Source organism: Macaca fascicularis, chromosome 3 (genome assembly GCF_037993035.2).
Source record: "Macaca fascicularis isolate 582-1 chromosome 3, T2T-MFA8v1.1".
NCBI classification, from domain to species: Eukaryota; Metazoa; Chordata; class Mammalia; order Primates; family Cercopithecidae; genus Macaca; species Macaca fascicularis.
The window spans coordinates 185,494,528-185,513,966 of record NC_088377.1 but is presented as its reverse complement, the minus strand read 5'-3'; the positions used below and the strand labels follow the sequence as shown (position 1 = coordinate 185,513,966).

Here is a 19,439-nt window from a genome sequence, read left to right as displayed (position 1 = left end):
GTTCACATCTGTAATCCCAGCACTTTGGCAGGCTGAGGCGGGCAGATCACGAGGTCAGGAGTTCAAGACCAGGCAGGCCAGTATGGGGAAACCCCATTTCTACTAAAAAAAATGCAAAATTAGTGGGGTGCAGTGGCTCACACCTGTAGTCCCAGCAACTTGGGAGCCTGAGGCAGGAGAATCTCTGGAATCCAGCAGGCAGAGATTGCAGTGAGCCGAGATCACACCACTGCACTGTAGCCTGGGCAACAGAGCAAGACTCTGTCAGAAGGAAAGAAAGAAAAGAAAGAAAGAAAGAGAGAAAGAAAGAGAGAAAGAGAGAAAGAGAGAAAGAAAGAAAGAAAGAAAGAAAGAAAGAAAGAAAGAAAGAAAGAAAGAAAGAAGGGAGGGAGGGAGGGAGGGAGGGAGGGAGGGAGGGAGGGAGGGAAGGAAGGAAGGAAGGAAGGAAGGAAGGAAGGAAGGAAAGAAAGGGAGAGAAAGAAAAAGAAAAGAAGAAAGAAAAAGAAAGGAATAAAGGAAGAAACAGAAAAGAAAAATAAAGAGAAGTAAAAGACTTGTTTTTTTTTTAAGTTTTGAAATAGTTTCTTAGGGAGAGTAGGATTGAAAGAGTAGAGAAATGGGGGAGATAAAGAGGGAGTAGGGTTTGGGCGATTCCTGTTGTTTTTCTTATAAACTCTTTGTTAGTAATTTAGTATTGTATTTCTACCACATATGTTAGTAATTTAGTATTGTATTTCTACTACATATGTTTTCTACCCTATATAAGCATGACACCTTTTAAACAAGATAGATACAAACTGTATTAAAATTTACGCCACAGCTTGCATACCAACATAGTCTTCCATGAGTTGGTCTCTGCGAGTGTTTCCAGCTTTGCCTCCCACCTCTGTCCCTCGCTGTCATTATTGCAGCTGTGATGCCCACATTTCAGCTGTGCAAATGCAACCCTCATCATCATCTCTACAGACTGTTCTGTGCTTCCGGGTCATTCCTTTCTTCCAACTGGTCTTCCCTCCACTTCACAATAGTGTAGAGAAGTTTCTGATGTTTGGGCTTCCTTTTGGGTAGAACAACAAAAGTCAACTAGAAACATGTTCTTTTTAGAGTTATATTTTCAGAGTGAGGAATCATATATCATTTATATTTTATCATAGGAAATTGAAACATTTTCACTTTTTCTTTTTTCCTGTTAAATCTTTAATTATCTTTAACCAGGAATTAATTAATCTTGACTTGTCTGCAATCTTTTGAAATGTGAGTAACTTCAACCTATATTTTCTCCATCAGCTAAATTCGGTGAAATAGTGTTTTTGATAAAACAAAACCTGCCCCGTGGGGAAGGGACACACTTTGTGGACGTGCCATTTGGGTCACACACAAAGGTGGGCCACTGGGGTGCGCCATTGAGCCAGCCAGGATAGCAAGAGCCACATTCTCTAATTCACGCGAGGCATTTTATGAGCTAGTGGTGGCCTTGGAGAAGGGACGGCACTTCTCTATATTAATTCGGACTGGGGTATCAGTATTTTTTAAGGTTTTCTTTTTTTTTTCTTCAGCTCTTAACCCAGAGGTCATTTCCTCGAGCCATGTCTCTAAGCCTCATGCTCCCATAAAACCTGTAACTTCCTTTATATATCAGTCATCCCATTTGTAATTATTTGTTTAAAATCTCTCTTTCTCACTACATGGAAACTTCACAGGGGCAGGGACTAGACCTGCCCTATTCACAGTGTATCTACAGCCCCAAGGGCAGGGCCTGTCACATATCAGTTTTCGTGTAGGGGGCTATAGGATTAATACATTACTAATAAGAATGTATGATCATGGGAGAAGACTAGATGAGGATTTCCAACTATTGTATATGTTTGCTGTCTTTAGGCGGATCACCTGAGGTCTGGCATTTGACACCAGCCTGGCCAACATGGCAAAACCCCGTCTCTACTGAAAATACAAAACTTAGCCGGGTGTGGTGGCGCATGCCTGTAATCCCAGCTACTTGGGAATCTGAGGCAGGAGAATCACTTGAACTCGGGAGGGGAGGTTGCCCTGAGCTGAGATCGTGCCACTGCACTCCAGCCTGGGCAAAAGAGTGAAATTCCATCTAAAAAAAAGAAGAAGAAGAAGAAGAAAAAGACCTCTCTTATTTATCCCTATTCAAGAAAATGGTTTCACTATTCCAGAAAGAAGCTTTAGTGCAATTAGAACCATTCTCCTATTTTTAGCTTCTGAATACAGGCTGCATTGTGAAAGTGAATTTTCCATTAATTCTTATTTCTCCTTTTCCTAGGGACTTATGTCAGAGAGTAGTATAAGCTATTTTCAAGGGTTTCTGTATTTTGAGGAAACAATTATTTATCTGACATTTCTTGGGCCCTATTTCTACTATATTTCTGTGTCAATTCCTCTCCTCTACTAATTAACATTTCCAGCCAAAGTTAACTACAGTGTAGACACTTTCATTTTGAATTAACGTTTTTCCTATTCTGCCATGTTATTAGGTTCTGGAACAGAGATACATCCCACAATAACAATAATGAAAAATTAAGAACCCCCCAAAAACATTCAAATTGTTGTGTCTCAAATTTATGTGGTCTCCCAACTCCAAAACAAGACAGCTGAGGTGCCTATACCTGGCACCTTCATACAGGTACATCTGATATGTTAGTCTCCATTTCTATAGAAGAAAACAAAAAGATGCTATTAGCCTACTTCAAATTGTTGTCCCACTTATTGAATCTAACCTAGTTTCCTATGATAAGTTATTTATCCAGCCCCCTAGGCTGTCTTCACCAGGAGCTTTGAAATAGAAGCCAGACCTTTCTGAGTATTGCTCAGATACATCTCTGATACACGGATTCATCTAAGATCAAAAGTGCCCCCCCAATATGTCCTCAGCAGCACGTGGCAAGCACATGAACAGCAGGTCAGCCAAGACGTTAGATGTGGCCAAGGTTTCCAAAGAAGGAGAGCTACTTTTCAGTTGATGCTATCTCCTTAAAAGCATGGCATGATTGCACTTCTCATGATATTATTTTCATGAACTTGTTCCTGATACAAGGTCTTTAGTACCATGCCTGGCTTCCATTTTGAAATGTCTTCTTGTGCAAGATCGGTGCACTTCCCAGTTCTCATAGGAAGATACTTTGGTGCCGTACTCAGCTTACATTTTCTACACGCAGCTCTTTGTACTGATTCGCTTTTCATTTGGGAAAGCCATGAGAAACTTTTTTCATAAAAATATAACCATCGTCTCTATAAACTCTTCAAGATGATAAAGGGAGAGAGCATTATTTTGAAATGTTAAGCATAGGTTGGGAAAAATGGTGTTCAGAAAAAATTAAGATAGAAATTGTAAACTATCTCTCAAGCTGGAGATCTAGAGAACAAAGAAGTGGAGTAACAGATGGAGAGAAAATGTCCTCACCCTGAGGAGTGACCTAGAGCTTACTCTAAGGGGCAGCCTCCCAGTCACCACTTCAAATATCATATTACCTCCTATCAAGGGGATAAACCCAAAGGCAGCCCCATGGAGCCGTTTGATGAGCCATTTCTGTTTTAAAATTCAGTAAGAATGATCCCTTTGTTTCTTTTCCCTAGGCTACCAACAAATTTATAAAATATCCTTGAATGTATTGTCCTTTTCATGAAGAATAACCTGCAAAAAAGCCAGTCATCTTTATTGTGCATTACAGATGGAAGGGGAGAATTAACAACAACAAAGCCACTGCTTTTTATTCCTAGGCCCTTAATAGCCCTAAAACAACTAACTCTCTGTATTAGTTCATTTTCACATTGCTATGAAGAAATACCCAAGACTGAGTAATTTATGAAGGAAAGATGTTTAATTGACTCACAACTTTGCAAGCCTCGGGTAGTCTCAGGAAACTTACAATCATTACAAAAGGGAAAGCAAGCATTTCTTACATGGTGGCAGGCAAGAGATGGGAGAGCAAGAGAGGAACTACCAAACACTGAATAAAACACCAGATCTCTTCAGAACTCACTCACTATCACGAGAACAGCATGGGGGGAACTACCACCGTGATCCAATCACCTCCAACCAGCTCTCTCCCTCAACACCTAGGTATTACAATTCAACAGGAGATTTGGGTGGGGACACAAAGCCTAGCCATATCACTCTCTGTTGCTAAAAAAGAAAAACTTAGGTGGAGATTGGGAAATTAAAGTCCAGTGTAATTGGCCTCACGACGGAGAACCAAGCCATTTTAGGACACTCGCAATGATTAAAAACAAATTCTCAGCACTTAGGTTTGACATTCAGTTGGAACAATGCTTTCCTGGGTCTGCAGACTGAAACCTAAACAGCTGTGTGCTTCACTTAGATAAACATATATTCAATGCCTGAGACTGATTCACCCTCACAAATGATACTTCTTTTAATAGTATCTTGCAGTCTACCCCCAGCCACATAGTTTTTGTCTTAAATAACCAATCATTTGAACAGGTAGTTAAAATGTATGGGCTTTGAGGACTGTTCAGGTTTGAATTAGTAAAGTTACATATGGGAAGATTCAGTTCAGTCTGAACTATTGTAGCAGACAGGGGAGTTATAACAAAAAAATATATTGGGCATTTATATGATTATATAATCCCACTGAAGCGGTGACCCTAAAAATCTATTTTCCAGACCACATTTACTGCCAGGGATATCAGTGTAAGTATAACTGCTGCTTTTCAGAAACTGTTTTAAGTGCTTTTATATTGATTTATGCTCACAACATTCCTACAAAGAAGTACAATTACTCTCTTCATTTTGCCGAGAACTAGTAAGCAGTGAATCCACGTTTCCAACCCTAGAATTCGGAGCCCACACTCTCAGCCAACATACTGTTCTATACAGTTACTGGATTTGCCATCGCCTGTGACTCTGCCTGCATTAGACTATGTGTCTGACTACTGAATCACAGTGCAAGCAGAGTCCAACTGCCAAAACCAATCAGGTTATTCCTAGTTATATAAAAAAAGCAGTTACTTTGCAGTAAAGGTCGTTCATCCAAGGAACACTTCGCTCAGGATATATAATTGATTTCTTTTCCGATACCAAGACCGTATCCAACCTAGACTGGAGGGTTTTAAAGATTCCGTGCTTCAAAATAAGAGCTTGATGGAGTCTTAGAGGAAGCAGATCTTACACTCAAGGCTTTTACCATTTTTAAGGATGCCCAACTCCCATCATTGTGTCTGAGAGCATTGGACAAGGGACCACATACGTTCCTATAGGTTATTAGCTCCAATAGCTGTAAAACCTAAATTCCCAGCGAACTGGAGACATTTCAAGAGACAGAAATCACCCTAGAATACTTTATGGAAATAACAGTGGTCACTTTTAAGTTTTAAAGCAGTGGGATTTTGTGGTGGTGGTGGTTGTTGGTTTTGTTTGTTTTTGAGATGGAGTCCCACTCTGTTGCCCAGGCTGAAGTGCAGTGGTGCAATCTCAGCTCACTGCAATCTCCGCCTTCTGCATTCCAGTGATTCTCCTGCCTGAGCCTTCCAGATAGCTGGGTCTACAAGTGTTTGCCACCATGCCCAGGTAATTTTTGTATTTTTAGTAGAGACAGGGTTTGGCCATATTGGCCAGGCTCATCTGGAACTCCTGGCCTCACGTGATCCACCTGCCTTGGTCTCCCAGAGTGCTGGGATTACAGGCATGAGACACAGCCACCAGTCTTAAAGATGACCCTACCTTTATTTAAAATGACCCTGCCTATATTTCCTCCCTTGAGTGCCTTATAGTCCCGACTTATTTGAAAAATTAGTATTTTGAAACAGTTTCAGAAAAAATCAAAGCGTCAGTGGTTGGTCACACTAAATGGAACCATCAAAGCTCCTACTGCTCACAAATATTGTTAAAATGGAATAACAGGCACTGCTAAAGGGAATTAAAGTCACTCCTATCTTAAATGAACTCTAGACATTTTAAGTTCTGTGTCTGTCTGTTGTGGCCATTTAGAAAAGCTTTCAGCTCCTGATCACCAACTGAAACAGTGAAATGGTTCCCATTGTGGCAAACACAGCCTCTTGCCCTGGTTTTAATTTAAAAGAGATATTTATGTTACCCTTCCCATGAAGCAATTGACTGGTCAGTATGCTCTCTACTTATGTTATCCATAAAAATTTCCCAAACCAATTTACTTTTAGTGTGAGAGAAACAAACTTACCTACTCTTTAGTTCATAATATTGTACTAAAATGGACTTTGACTCTTGGCGTACACCAGAGTTTTGTTTTCATCAATACGTATATGAAGCTATAATTAACATCTCATTACATTCGTGACTTTCACAAAATAAATGATTATTAAAAGTATAAAACCCAACAGCCTTCCCAGAATGAGATGTTTTGGGCTATAGAAATGTCTAGACTACAGAGAAATATCTTTCCAAAACAAATACTACCTTTCTTCTCTTAGGCTCCCCTTTCTAAGAAAGAGATACACAGATTGATAAGCTACTAGAGGTAGCCCACTGAATACTTGTACAGGCTTCTCCAACCTAATCCTCTGGGATGTCCATAAATTAATGACCTTCCACTGGAGAAAAGAAATAATTAGGTTCCTCAAAGTTCTTCAGGCCACACACAGTACAGGTGCCTTTCCATTTGGCTCATACCACACAGAGAAGGACATTCGGTCACTTCATATCTCCTCCTAGGCTGTGCCACATGCCTCCAGACCCTGCTTTAAAAGAATACCACAAAACAAAACAACTCTATTCACAAAAGGACATCAGGACCTACAGACCCCTTACCAAAAACTGAGTTATGGCAAGATCCCCAGCCTCAAGATGGTTAAGGCTAATAAGAAATCTGCCAAAAAAATGCAAAAAAAAAAAAAAAGTATACTAGGAAGCACAATAAAACCCAATTCATCAGGATTTCATCCATTCCTGGGTCAATAATCAACTCACCAAATGGAGTCATGACCAGAGAATTCTGACTCTACCCTTAAAACCAGAGTCTCTCTCTCACCTCATGGGTCTTTACTTCTTTTGAATCTCTGCTCTCAAGTTTCCTATAAAGGCATGATTTAGAGAAGTTGCTGCTTTGGCTCTGCTTTACAGCTATAGGATGAGGGCCTTCATCTAAGTTGGCAGCACTCAAAGCAACATCAAAGTCCTGCTCAAGATCCAACGTAGATTTGGTCTTTTCACATAGTCCCAGATAGTCCCATATTTCTTGGATGCTTTGTTCATTCCTTTTCATTCCTTTTTCTCTAATCTTGTCTTCTCCCTTTATTTCATTAAGTTGATCTTCAATCTCTGATAGCCTTTCTTCCACTTGACTGATTCAACTGTTAATACTTATGTATGCTTCATGGAGTTCTTGTGCTGTGTTTTTCATCTCCACCAGGTCATTTATGTTCTTCTCAAACTGATTATTCTAGTTAGCAATTCATCTAGCCTTTTTTCAAGGTTCTTGCTTCCTTGCATTCCGTGTTAGAACATGATCCTTTATCTCAGAGGAATTTGTTATTACCCACCTTCTGAAGCCTACTTCTGTCAATTCGTCAAACTCATTCTCCGTTGGGTTTTGTTCCCTTGCTGGTGAGGAGTTGTGATCCTTTGGAGGAGAAGCAGCATTCTGGTTTTTGGAATTTTCAGCCTTTTTGTGCTGGTTTCTCCCCATCTTCGTGGATTTATCTACCTTTGGTCTTTGATGTTGGCACCTTCAGATGAAGTCTCTGAGGGGACATCCTTTTGTTGATGTTGATTCTATTTTATTCCATCTGTTAGTTTTCCTTCTGACAATCAGGCCTCTCTGATGCAGGTCTGCTGGAGTTTGCTGGAGGTCCACTCCAGACCCTGTTTGTCTGGGTATCACCAGCGGAGGCTGCAGAACAGCAAAGATGGCTGCCTGCTCCTTCCTCTGGAAGCTTTGTCACAGAAAGGCACCTGCCAGATGCCAGCCAGAGCTCTCTTGTATGAGGTATCTGTTGGTCCCTACTGGGACGTGTCTCCCAATCAGGAGACACAGAAGTCAGGGACCCACTTGAGAAGGCAGTCTGGTCCTTAGCAGAGCGTGAACCCTGTGCTGGGAGGTCTGCTGCTCTCTTCAGAGCCATCAGGCAGGGACGTTTAAGTCTGCTGAAGCTGCACCCACAGGCACGCCTTCTCCCAGGTGCTCTGTCCCAGGGAGACGGGGGTTTTATCTATAAGCCCCTGGCTGGGGCTGCTGCCTTTTTTAAAATTTTTTATTTTTTCAGAGATGCTCTGCCCAGAAAGGAGGCAGTCTGGCCACAGTGGCCTTGTTGAGCTGTGGCAGTCTGGCTACAGTGGCCTTATTGAGCTGTGATGGGCTCCACCCGGTTCAATCTTCAGAGCGACTTCGTTTACGCTGTGGGGGTAAAACCGGCTATTTGAGCCTCAGCAATGGTGTATGACCCTCCCCCAACCAAGCTTGAGCATCCCAGGTAGAGCTCAGACTGCTGTGCTGGCAGCGAGAATTTCAAGCCAGTGGATCTCAGTTTGCTGGGCTCTGTGGGGGTGAGACCCACTGAGCCAGACCACTTGACTCCCTGGCTTCAGCCCCCTTTCCAGGGGAGTGAACGGTTCTGTCTCACTGGCATTCCAGGTGCCACTGAGTTATGAAAAAAAAAAACAACTGGGTACCTCAGTTTGAAATGCAGAAATCGCCCACCTTCTGTGTCAATCTCCCTGGGAGCTGCAGACCGGAGCTGTTCCTATTCGGCCATCTTGCCAGCCAGAGCTCGGATTTTTTATTTTTCTTCCTTTCCCTATATATATTTTTTTCTGTTCCTTTCCCTTTCCTCCTCTCCCTAGAGGGTATGACGGAGGATAATGCTGGGTAGGGCCTTTTGGCTTTGCTTCCATAACCTTGTGCACTTTTGTCTGCATGTTTTATATTGGGCTGGGTACTTTGACCTACAAGCCAGAAGATGGCGCTTATGGGTAACAGCAGGTTGCTGCCAGTGTGGCTGGGTATATAGTTGATCCTTGTTTACCGGGAAAACACTGGGTGGGGCTGGACCTGGCAAGTCCATCTACAGGTCCCCCAATGATAGGCACAAGCACCAGCTCTGAGGGAGAGTCCAGTGGGCAGCCACCAAGTGTCCAGAGGCATGCCTCGGCATGGAGGTAGGAAACCTCCTTGGCCCCAAATTCTCTGCATAGGAGTGTCAGAGCCAGCCTAATCTCCTAATCCAGGAGAGTGGCTGCTGCAAATGCCTGGAGATCTGCCTGGTTGTGGGGTGGAGAGGGTCTCCTTGCACCACTATCACTGCACAGGAAGGACGGGGTGGCTCAGGCAGGTGCTCCAAATACCTGGAAATCTGTGAAGCAGAGAAGGTCTCACTGCACTGCAATCTCTGCACCAGAAGAATGGAGCAGCTCAGACTGCTGAATCACGCTAATGGGCACTCTGAATCCCTGGATATCTGCCTGGGCATGGAGTGGAGATGGTCCCCTTGCACGAGGATCTCTGCACAGGAAGGAAGGGGCAAGCCAGGCTGCTAGCCCATGCGAGCAAGTGCTTTAAATACTTGGAGATCTGCTCATGTGTAGAATGAAGAAGGCCCTGCTACACCACAGTCTCAGGAAAGTAGGCTGGGACACCCAGCAATAACACACACAGACCAGTTCTAGTTCATCAAACTAGCCCTGGCTGAAAGTCTCATTGCCCAGGAGAAACCACAGCCATAGCAGCTCTCCTCCCGCCCAAGGCCTGTGACTGGGGAAAGCACAATTCCAGTGCCTACTGTTGAGATGTTTTCCACGGTTCTGTCTGTGGAGGACCCTACCCTGATCCAGAGCAGGTGCTCCAGTCTCTGTCCCAATACTAAAATGCCTGCATGGTCACTCTGCTGGGTTGCCAAAGAACAGCTGACTTTAGATGCACACAAATTAAAAATGGTGTCCTGTTCTCTGTCCTGGGGCTGGGAAAATGCCTGTGGTTTTTTCCAGTATCTGTCTCTGTCAGTGTTTCCAAGCCTCTCGTGAAGTTAGCTCCAGGATTTGAGAGAAACAAAGTGCTCTCTCTCAGCCTGGGTTGCTCAGATCCTCAGTGGAAACGTGAGTTACAGTGGGAAGCTTCTACCTCTCATGTGCTGGGACTTCATTCACTTTTATCAGCTGGACAGCATTATGGTGGCTGTTTGCCAGCATTCTCCTCCTCGGGATCTGGAGTGTTCTTCACAATTCCAGTGGATCTCCATATTCCTTCTTGAATTAAAGCTCACAGTATTTATCTTTATGTACTGCCTTGCTATTTCCAAGTGGCTGTGGCATGCTAAAAGCCTCAAATTGCCATCTTGAAAAAAAAAATCTACCAATAGTGTTTGATATGAGTTGGCCAATACTCAACTGAAAATAAGAAACAAATTTATGTGCAAGGACAGTCTCTGAGGTTGAGCATTTTTGTTCAGTGATGAGGCATTTGAATTATCAACATACTTAATGCTATGGAAATCTATAGAACCAATTTCTTTAGGAAACAAATTCATATCTTAATAAAGAACATCCTTTTTATTGTTTAATTGCTGAAACAAGATGTCAGCCTATTACCCTAAGTAACCAGTTCATTCCTAGCCATTTACATCATCTAGTACCAAGTGGTATTTTTCAGAGAAATGAACAGGAAGAGGAAAATTCCTTGACTGGAAAAAAAAATTGATACATATAATCATTACAGAGCTATATATTTATATAAGACTAACTGTGAGATGAATGAAGAAATCTCTGAGATTCACTGTTGAGTAGCTTAAAATTTCCAAGTCCTCTGCTAGACTTGAAAACTATTTAGTGTTGAACAAGAATAAGATACTATATCTCACAACTCCTATGTAAATATTTCCATTCCTACTTTCTTTCTGCTTTCATTTTCACTGTGATCTATAGCCTCTCTTTCAGCCTCCTATTTGTATTTTACAACATGCATAATTGCAGATTTATTCTTTAATTATCTCATTTTCATACGATTTTTATATCTCTTGAATGATTTCTTGGAAACTTCTGCCTTTTTATTTTCCAGAGCAGCAGAGTATTTTTAGGCAATAATATTTTACCTTATCATGTCTTTCAACCATTAAAAGAAAAAGGGAAAGTAGTAAAATAAACGAACAAATACAGACAGTCACCAACTTACAATGGTTTCACTTAAGATTTTCAACGGCACGATGGTGGGAAAGAAATATTCATTGAGTAGAAACCATATTTCCATATTTCAAGTACCCATGCTACTATTATGTTTTTTATTTTCAGTACAGTACTCAATAAATGACATAAAATATTCAACAGCTTTCTATAATATAGGCTTTGTGTAAGATTATTCTGCCCAGCTGTAGGCTAATGTTAGTGTTCTGAGCATGGTTAAGGTGGGCTAGGATAAGCTATGATGTTTGGTAGGTTAGGTTTATTAAACATATCTTCAAGCCAGGTATAGGGGTGTGTGCCTACAGACCCAGCTGCTCAGGAAGCTGAGGCAGGAGGATTGTTTGAGCTCGAAGAGTTTGAGAATATAGTGCACTATGAGCACACCTGAGAATAGCCACTGCACTCCAGCCTGGGCAACACGACAAGAGTCTACATTAAAAAAAAACAAAAACAAAAACAAAAAACAGCATCTTCACCTTAGAATAGTATCAACTTCTGATGGGTTTATTGGAACATAATCCTATCATAAGTTGAAGAGTATCTTTATATAGCAGAATATAGTAACATACTACAGACTTGTTTTCTCAAAGCATAAAGATAAACCACACCAATGATCATTCATGGGAGAGGGACACCCAGACAGTGTCCTGCAAAATGAGAAATACTTGTAAGACATACTTCACATTCCTCACTGAGTCTCTTTCCCATGAAATAAAATCATTAAGAAATTTTTAGTAATATTTTAATTAAAATTTTGAGTATAGAAAGAAGGTTGTATAGCATTACATTAAAAATAAAATAGATAAAATTTTAAAACAAAAATTTTACATAAAAGTAAATAAAAAATGTCAGGCTTATGTACTAAAGTATCAATAATGCGTTTAATTATGAATGGTCTACCAATTAAGAGACAGATAATAGAAGAGTGTATTTAAATGTATGACCCTTTCGTATATGTTTCTTGTATGCTGTGTACAAGAAACTCACTTGAAATTTACCAACACAGGTCAGGACAATTTAAAAGGATGAAAAAATGTATATTGCGCAAGCATTAATGCAAGGAAAGCAAGAGTGCCTGTATGTATATCAGCTAAAGCAAAGAAAATTACCAGAAACAGAGAGATTATATAATGATCAAAGGTTTAATCCATGAAGAAGACAGCAATTTTAAAAGTGAGTTCACCAAAAAACAGAGCTTCAAAATATGTGATGAGAAAACTGCCAAAACTAAGGCGCATGGGACTCGGACCTGCGCTGCCTCAGGATGGAAAGTGTAACAAGGGGGCAGGGGGGATGAGGGGACAGCAGCATGGGCCTGTGAGGCCTGTGCGGTGCCCGCGTTCCCAAGCTCCCCCCGCAGCTGGCTCCGCAGTGGTCCGCTCCGCTTGGTGGCCGCGTGCGGATTCGGATTCCAGACCCCAGGCTGCGTGTTCTCCACCGCTTGTTGTGACCAGTGTTACTGCGGAGACCCCAGAGCAGCCTCGGCGCTATGGAGGAGCCGGGCGCTACCCCTCAGCCCTATCTGGGGCTGGTCCTGGAGGAGCTACGCAGGGATGTGGCAGCACTGCCTGAAAGTAGGAGACCATATTCGAATCCTCATGGTTTTCCATGGGAACTGGTGATATGTGCAGCTGTCGTTGGATTTTTTGCTGTTCTCCTTTTTCTGTGGAGAGCTTTTAGATCCGTTAGGAGTCGGCTTTATGTGGGAAGAGAAAAACAACTTGCTGCAACGCTTTCTGGACTAATTGAAGAAAAATGTGAACTACTTGAAAAATTTAGCCTTATTCAAAAAGAGTACGAAGCCTATGAAGCAGAGTCGTCTTTAGAGGATGCCAGCTTTGAGAAGGTGGCAGCAGAAGCACGAAGTTTGGAGGCAACTTGTGAAAAGCTGAACAGGTCCAATTCTGAACTTGAGGATGAAATCTTCTGTCTAGAAAAAGAGTTCAAAGAAGAGAAATCTAAACATTCTCAACAAGATGAATTGATGGCGGATATCTCAAAAAGGATACAGGCTCTAGAAAATGAGTCAAAATCCCTGAAATCACAAATAACAGAAGCCAAAATCATCTGCAAGATCTTTAACATGAGTGAAGAACGACGCGAGATAGCAATACAAGATGCTTTGAATGAAAATTCTCAACTTCAGGAAAGCCAGAAGCGGCTTTTGCAAGAAGCTGAAGTATGGAAAGAACAAGTGAGTGAACTTAATAAACAGAAAATAACATTTGAAGACTCCAAAGTACACGCAGAACAAGTTCTAAATGATAAAGAAAATCACATCAAGACTCTGACTGGACGCTTGCTAAAGATGAAAGATCGGGCTGCTGTGCTTGGAGAGGACATAACGGATGATGATAACTTGGAATTAGAAGTGAACGGTGAATCGGAAAATGGTGCTTACTTAGATGATCCTCCAACAGGAGCTTTGAAGAAACTGATTCATGCTGCTGAGTTAAATGTTTCTTTAAAAACCTTAGAAGGAGAAAGAAACCACATTGTTACTGAGTTATCTGAAGCTGATAAAACAAAGGAAGAGCTTACAGAGCATATTAAAAATCTTCAGACTCAACAAGCATCTTTGCAGTCAGAAAACATGTATTTTGAAAGTGAGAATCAGAAGCTTCAACAGAAACTTAAAATAATGACTGAATTCTATCAAGAAAATGAAATGAAACTCCACAGGAAATTGACAGTAGAGGAAAATTCCCAGCTACAGGAGGAAGAGAAACTTTCTAAAGTGGAAAAAAAGATCAGCCATACCACTGAAGGGCTGGAGACCTATGGAAAGCTAGCCAAAGATCTTGAAGAAGAATTGAAGAGAACTATTAATTTTTATCAAAGGCAGGTTATTTCCTACGAGAAAAAAGGACATGATAATTGGTTGGCAGCCCAGACTGCTGAAAGAAACCTCAATGATTTAAGGAAAGAAAATGCTCACAACAGACAAAAATTAACTGAAACAGAGTTTAAATTTGAACTTTTACAAAAAGATCCTCGTGCACCTGATGTTTCAAATACAGCATTTGGCAGAGAGCATTCTCCATGTGGTCCCTCACCATTGGGTCAGCCTTCATCTGAAACGAGAGCTTTTCTCTCTCCTCAAACTGTGTTGGAGGGTCCACTCAGACCCGCACCTGTGCTTCCGGAGGGAGGAGGAAGAGGCCCAAGAGGCCCAGGGAATCCTCTGGACCATCAGATTACCAATGAAAGAGGAGAACCAGGCTGCGATACGTTAACCGATCCTCACAGGGCTCCTCCTGACACTGGGTCCCTGTCGTCTCCGTGGGAACAGGACCGTAAGATGACGTTTCCTCCACCAGGACAATCACATCCTGATTCAGCTCCTCCTCCACAAAGGGAAGACAGATTTTATTCTAATTCTGATGGACTGTCTGGGCCAGCAGAACTCGGAAGTTTTAATACGCCGTCTTTGGATAAAATGGATGGGTCAATGCCTTCAGAAATGGAATCCAGTAGAAATGATGCCAAAGATCATCCTGGTAATTTAAATGTGCCTGATTCATCTCTCCCTGCTGAAAATGAAGCAACCGGTACCGGCTTTGTTCCTCCACCTCTGGCTCCAATCAGAGGTCCATCGTTTCCTGTGAATACAAGAGGCCCATTCATGAGAAGAGGACCTCCTTTCCCCCCACCTCCTCCAGGAACCATGTTTGGAGCTTCTCGAGGTTACTGTCCACCAAGGGATTTCCCAGGTCCACCACGTGCTCCATTTGCAGTGAGAAACATCTATCCACCGAGGGGTTTTCCTCCTTACCTTCACCCAAGACCTGGATTTTACCCCAACCCCACATTCTGAAGGTAGAAGCGAGTTCCCTTCAGGGTTGATTCTGCCTTCCAAGGAGCCTGCTACTGAACAAGCAGAACCACAGCAAGAAACCCGACAAGATTTTTGCTCTCTTCAAAAGTAATTTAGACTGATCTCATTTTCAGTTTAAGTAACGGCTGTTACTTAAGTGATTACACTTTTCTCAAATTGAAGTTTAAGGAATTATAGTTCTTAGTATAGTAGTTTATAAATAAAGATGATTTAAATAGAAATCTATGAGTAAATCATTTCCATTTTATTATATTCTAGATAGTATAAGTACTTTAATTTGGTGAACTAATCCACTTTTATAGAAACAATAGTGGGAGTTTTATATATGTAATCTCACAGGTGGGGAGGCTTTAAATTCTAAAGGCTGTGTCTTCATGCCAAGAAGTGTATTCACTGTAGTTGTAGATAAATATGAAAATAACTTTATGCTTAATTAAATAAATTTTTGTTGACTTTTTTAAAAAAGAAAACTGCCAGAACTGAAAGGAGATATAGATGAATCCACAATTATAGTTAGAAATTTCCTCATACCCTTTTCAATAATTCATAGAGCTAGACAGAAAATCAGCAAGGAGTGTTGGCTTTGGCAGCACTTTCTAAAATTAGAATGATGTAGACAAGATTAACACAGCTCCTGCATATAGATTACACAAAATTTTGTGAAACATTTCATATTTTTAAAAAGAGGAAAAAAAAAAAAAGAAAAACAACAAGAATATAAAACAACTCAAAATGCCATTAACCCCAAAGGAATCAATTTGGCATTTACAGAATATTCCACACAACAACAGCAGAATACACATTTTTTCTTGCGTGCTGACAAAACACATGGCAAGATAGAGCTATCCGAGGCCCTAAAACTTGCCATAATCAATTTAAAAGACATAGTAATCATCCAGAGCAAGTGAAAACCACAAATCATTGTAGGGAATCCAATTGGTAATCAGCGTAAGAAAGATATGAAAATCCCTAAACTTTTGGAGGTTTAAAAACACACTTCACAATAATCTATTCATCAACAAAGAAGTCTCAAGGAAAAATTTTAAAATACATTGGACTGGATAAACATGAAACTGTGACATATCAAAGTGCTGAGAAGGAAACTTATAGCAATAAATGCATGCATTAGGAAAGAGGAAAAGTCTCGAGTGAGCAATAGATTTCCACCTCAGGAACCTAGAAAAAGAAGAGCAGAATAAACTGAAAGCAAGTAGACGGTGGGGATTAATGAAGATAAGAACAGGAAACACATTTAAAAGAGAAAAACAATAGTTAAATCAATGAAACAAAGAGATAGCTCTGTTAAAAGATTAAGAAAACTTAGCAAACTCAAGCAGAAATTAAAAGGAAAAGAAAAGACATACATTTTAAATATCATAATGAAACAGGCGATATCACTACAGACACCGCACATCACAAAGGACAATCAAGGAATATTACAAACCACTCCACACACATAAATTAGACAATTTAGACAAAATGGACAAAATGCAGTGTTCCTGCTGCGACACAAACTAACTCAACCCACCACGCAGGAATAGACCATTTGAATAACTCTATAACCATTAAGAAAATAGAATTCCTAATTTTAAAACTACCAAATAAGAAATCTCTAGGTTTAGACGGTTTCACTGGAGAATTCTAACATGTTTTACAGAAATTAACACCAATGCTACACAGTCATTTCCAGAAAACAGAAAAGGAGAGAACACTCCCCAATTTATTTTGTGAAGTTATTATTACACTGATACCAAAACCAGGAGAGAGACCAAAACCAGGGTGTGTGTGGATATGTAAAGATATGTATAACTTAATATTAACAAATAGAGTTCTACAGTATATTAAAAAAAATGTACCCCATGTTCAGGGGGGTTGTTGCCAGAAATACAAGGCTGATTAAATCTCAAAAAGTCAATCAAAATAATCCACCATGTTAACAAACAAAAGAAGGAAAGTTACATTGTATCAGTTGATACATAATAAACATTTAACACATTTCAATATCTGTTCATGATAAAAGTTCTCTATAAAGTGGGAATAGAGGAAACTTTAGCCACTTGATAAAAAGCATCTACAAAAAGCTAGCATTATACAGTCATATGTTGTTTAACGATGCGGATAGGTTCTGAGAAATGTGCTGTCAAGTGATTTTGTCATTGTGCAAATGTGGTAGAGTGTACTTACACAAACCTAGATGGTATATAGAGTAGCTGCTATACACCTAGGCTATATGGAATAGCTCATCGCCCCTAGGTGACAAACCTGTACAGCATATTAGTGTACTGAATACTACAGGCAATTGTAACACAGTGAGTGTTACATTTATGTGCTTGAAACCCAGGGCCCTGGTGGCATAGGCACCCGGGGAATCTACTGGTCTTCCGGTTGTGAAGAACATGGGAAAAGTGCAGTATCTGGGCCGGAGTGCATCATTCCTCATGGCACAGTCCCTGGAGGCTTCCCTTGGCTAGGGGAGGGAGTTCCTTGACCCCTTATGCTTCCTGGGTGAGGTGAGGCCACACCCTCCTTCAGCTCCATGGGCTGCACCCACTGTCTAGCCAGTCCCAATGAGATGGCCAGGTACCTCAGTTGGAAATGCAGAATTACCCACCTTCTGCATTGATCTCGCTGGGAGCTGCAGACCAGAGCTGTTCCTATTCGGCCAGTCACAACTTTATTTCTTATTTTCTAGAAGATTTTATTGAATACACTTTAAGTATAATACAAAGTATTTTTTCAAATAGTGAAATAATCATTTTTTTCCTTTTTCATCTGCTGCTATGAGTGGATTCATAAATTAATTTTCTAATGCTAAAGCAATATTGAGTCCTGGTATTATGTGCATTATGATACGTGTAAGTTATTGTTATAAGTTTAATATTGTTCTGGGGATTCTTATATCCATATTTAGGAGTTAGACTAGCCTGTAGTTTTCTCTTCCAGTGTACTTGTTATGTTTTGATATCAAAGTTACATCTTTCCTCATAAAATACATTATTGAATGCTCCCTCTTTTTTTTCTGGAAGTTGTCATAAATATTAAAATTACTTGTTCCCTAAATATTTGAAAGAAGTCACCCAACATTGGTCTGGAAATTTCTTTATAAGAGGTTTTTAACAAGCTTGGGATGCTGAGACAGGCGGGTCATGAGGTCAGGCGATAGAGACCAGCCTGACCAACATGGTGAAACCCTGTCTCTGCTAAAAATACAAAAATTACCCAGGTGTGGTGGTGCTCGCCTGTAATCCCAGCTACTCAGGAGGCTGAGGCAGGAGAATCACTTGAACCCAGGAGGTGGAGGTTGCAGTGAGCCGAGATTGCACCACTGCACTCTGGCCTGGGCAACAAACTGTGACTCCATCTCAAAACAAAAACAAAAACAAAACAAAACAACAACAGAAAAACGTTATTAACTACTGCCAGCATTCCCTCAGTAGTTACAGAATTATTGATAAACTTCTTAGTTCAGTTTTTAAAATGATGCTTTTCAACAATTTGTGTCTTTTACCTAAATTTTCAAATGCATTGGCTTAAAGTTGTTTATTCATTTCTGTATTATTATTTAATAATCGCATCATCTGTCATTTTCTTTCCCTTTCATTCCTGATGTTAGTTATTGGTACTTTGTGTCACTCCTCTTTTCTCCTTACTCGGTCTCACTAGAGATTTGTCTCTTCAAAGAACCAATTTTGAGTTTAGTTCTTGCCACTTTCTATTTAAATCATATCTGTTCTTAGTTTTATTATTTCCTTTCTTCTGCTTTTTGAGGTAGGTGTTATTTTACTATTATTATCTAACTTCCTAATATGATGTTTAGCTCCATTTACTTTCAGTGTTTTTTTCTTCTCTAATATTAACCTTTAAAAATATACATTATTTGAAGCACTTTGTACCAAATGAACAGTATACATATACGTCATACAAATAGCTGAAAGGAACAAGTAAATTCTGCAAATTAATCACTATGCACACAAGTAAATGGACTAGTGAATGGGTTCCAGTGAATGAGTGCGTGAAATCCTAACTCTTGGTGAATCAAATTCCAGAACTTTGGCTCTTCCTGAATCATCAGCACAGACCCAGGAGCCTCTTCCAAGGAGACACTCCAATGGAACAGGCCCAGAGTAGTCATAGACCTCACTGTTTCTGCTTATTTTAAAAACAGTTTTACCTCTGACAACCACCATTTCCTGTGATATTTATCAGCGTTCCTCACTACACATGGTAGAGGCTTTGCAGAGATTCCCTTGCTCACCACAGAGGAATGCTATCATGCAGAGCATAAGGCCAACAACTGGAAAAAAACTTGAAGAAGGAAAATCTCAGAGCCTACATCGCTTCAGTCTGGGATGCACAACCAAACTCCATGAGAAATAGCCCAGGAACTTATGAGAGGCACCACCTGTGTGTGCTTTAGGTATTCAGAGAAGCCTCCCAGCCAACATCACCCTTTCAAAAGGAAGCAGGAAGAAAGAT

At 40.6% G+C, this 19,439-nt stretch overlaps 1 non-coding gene and 1 pseudogene across 1 annotated transcript; both read left to right on the top strand.

The window, feature by feature from the left end:
- The first annotated feature begins 430 nt into the window (after window positions 1–430).
- On the top strand, window positions 431–18,656 carry LOC135970265 (cTAGE family member 15-like; annotated as a pseudogene).
- On the top strand, window positions 15,540–15,642 carry LOC123572597 (U6 spliceosomal RNA). The gene has a single exon (XR_006697162.2). It is a non-coding gene; the product is annotated as a U6 spliceosomal RNA (small nuclear RNA).
- Window positions 18,657–19,439: the final 783 nt, after the last annotated feature.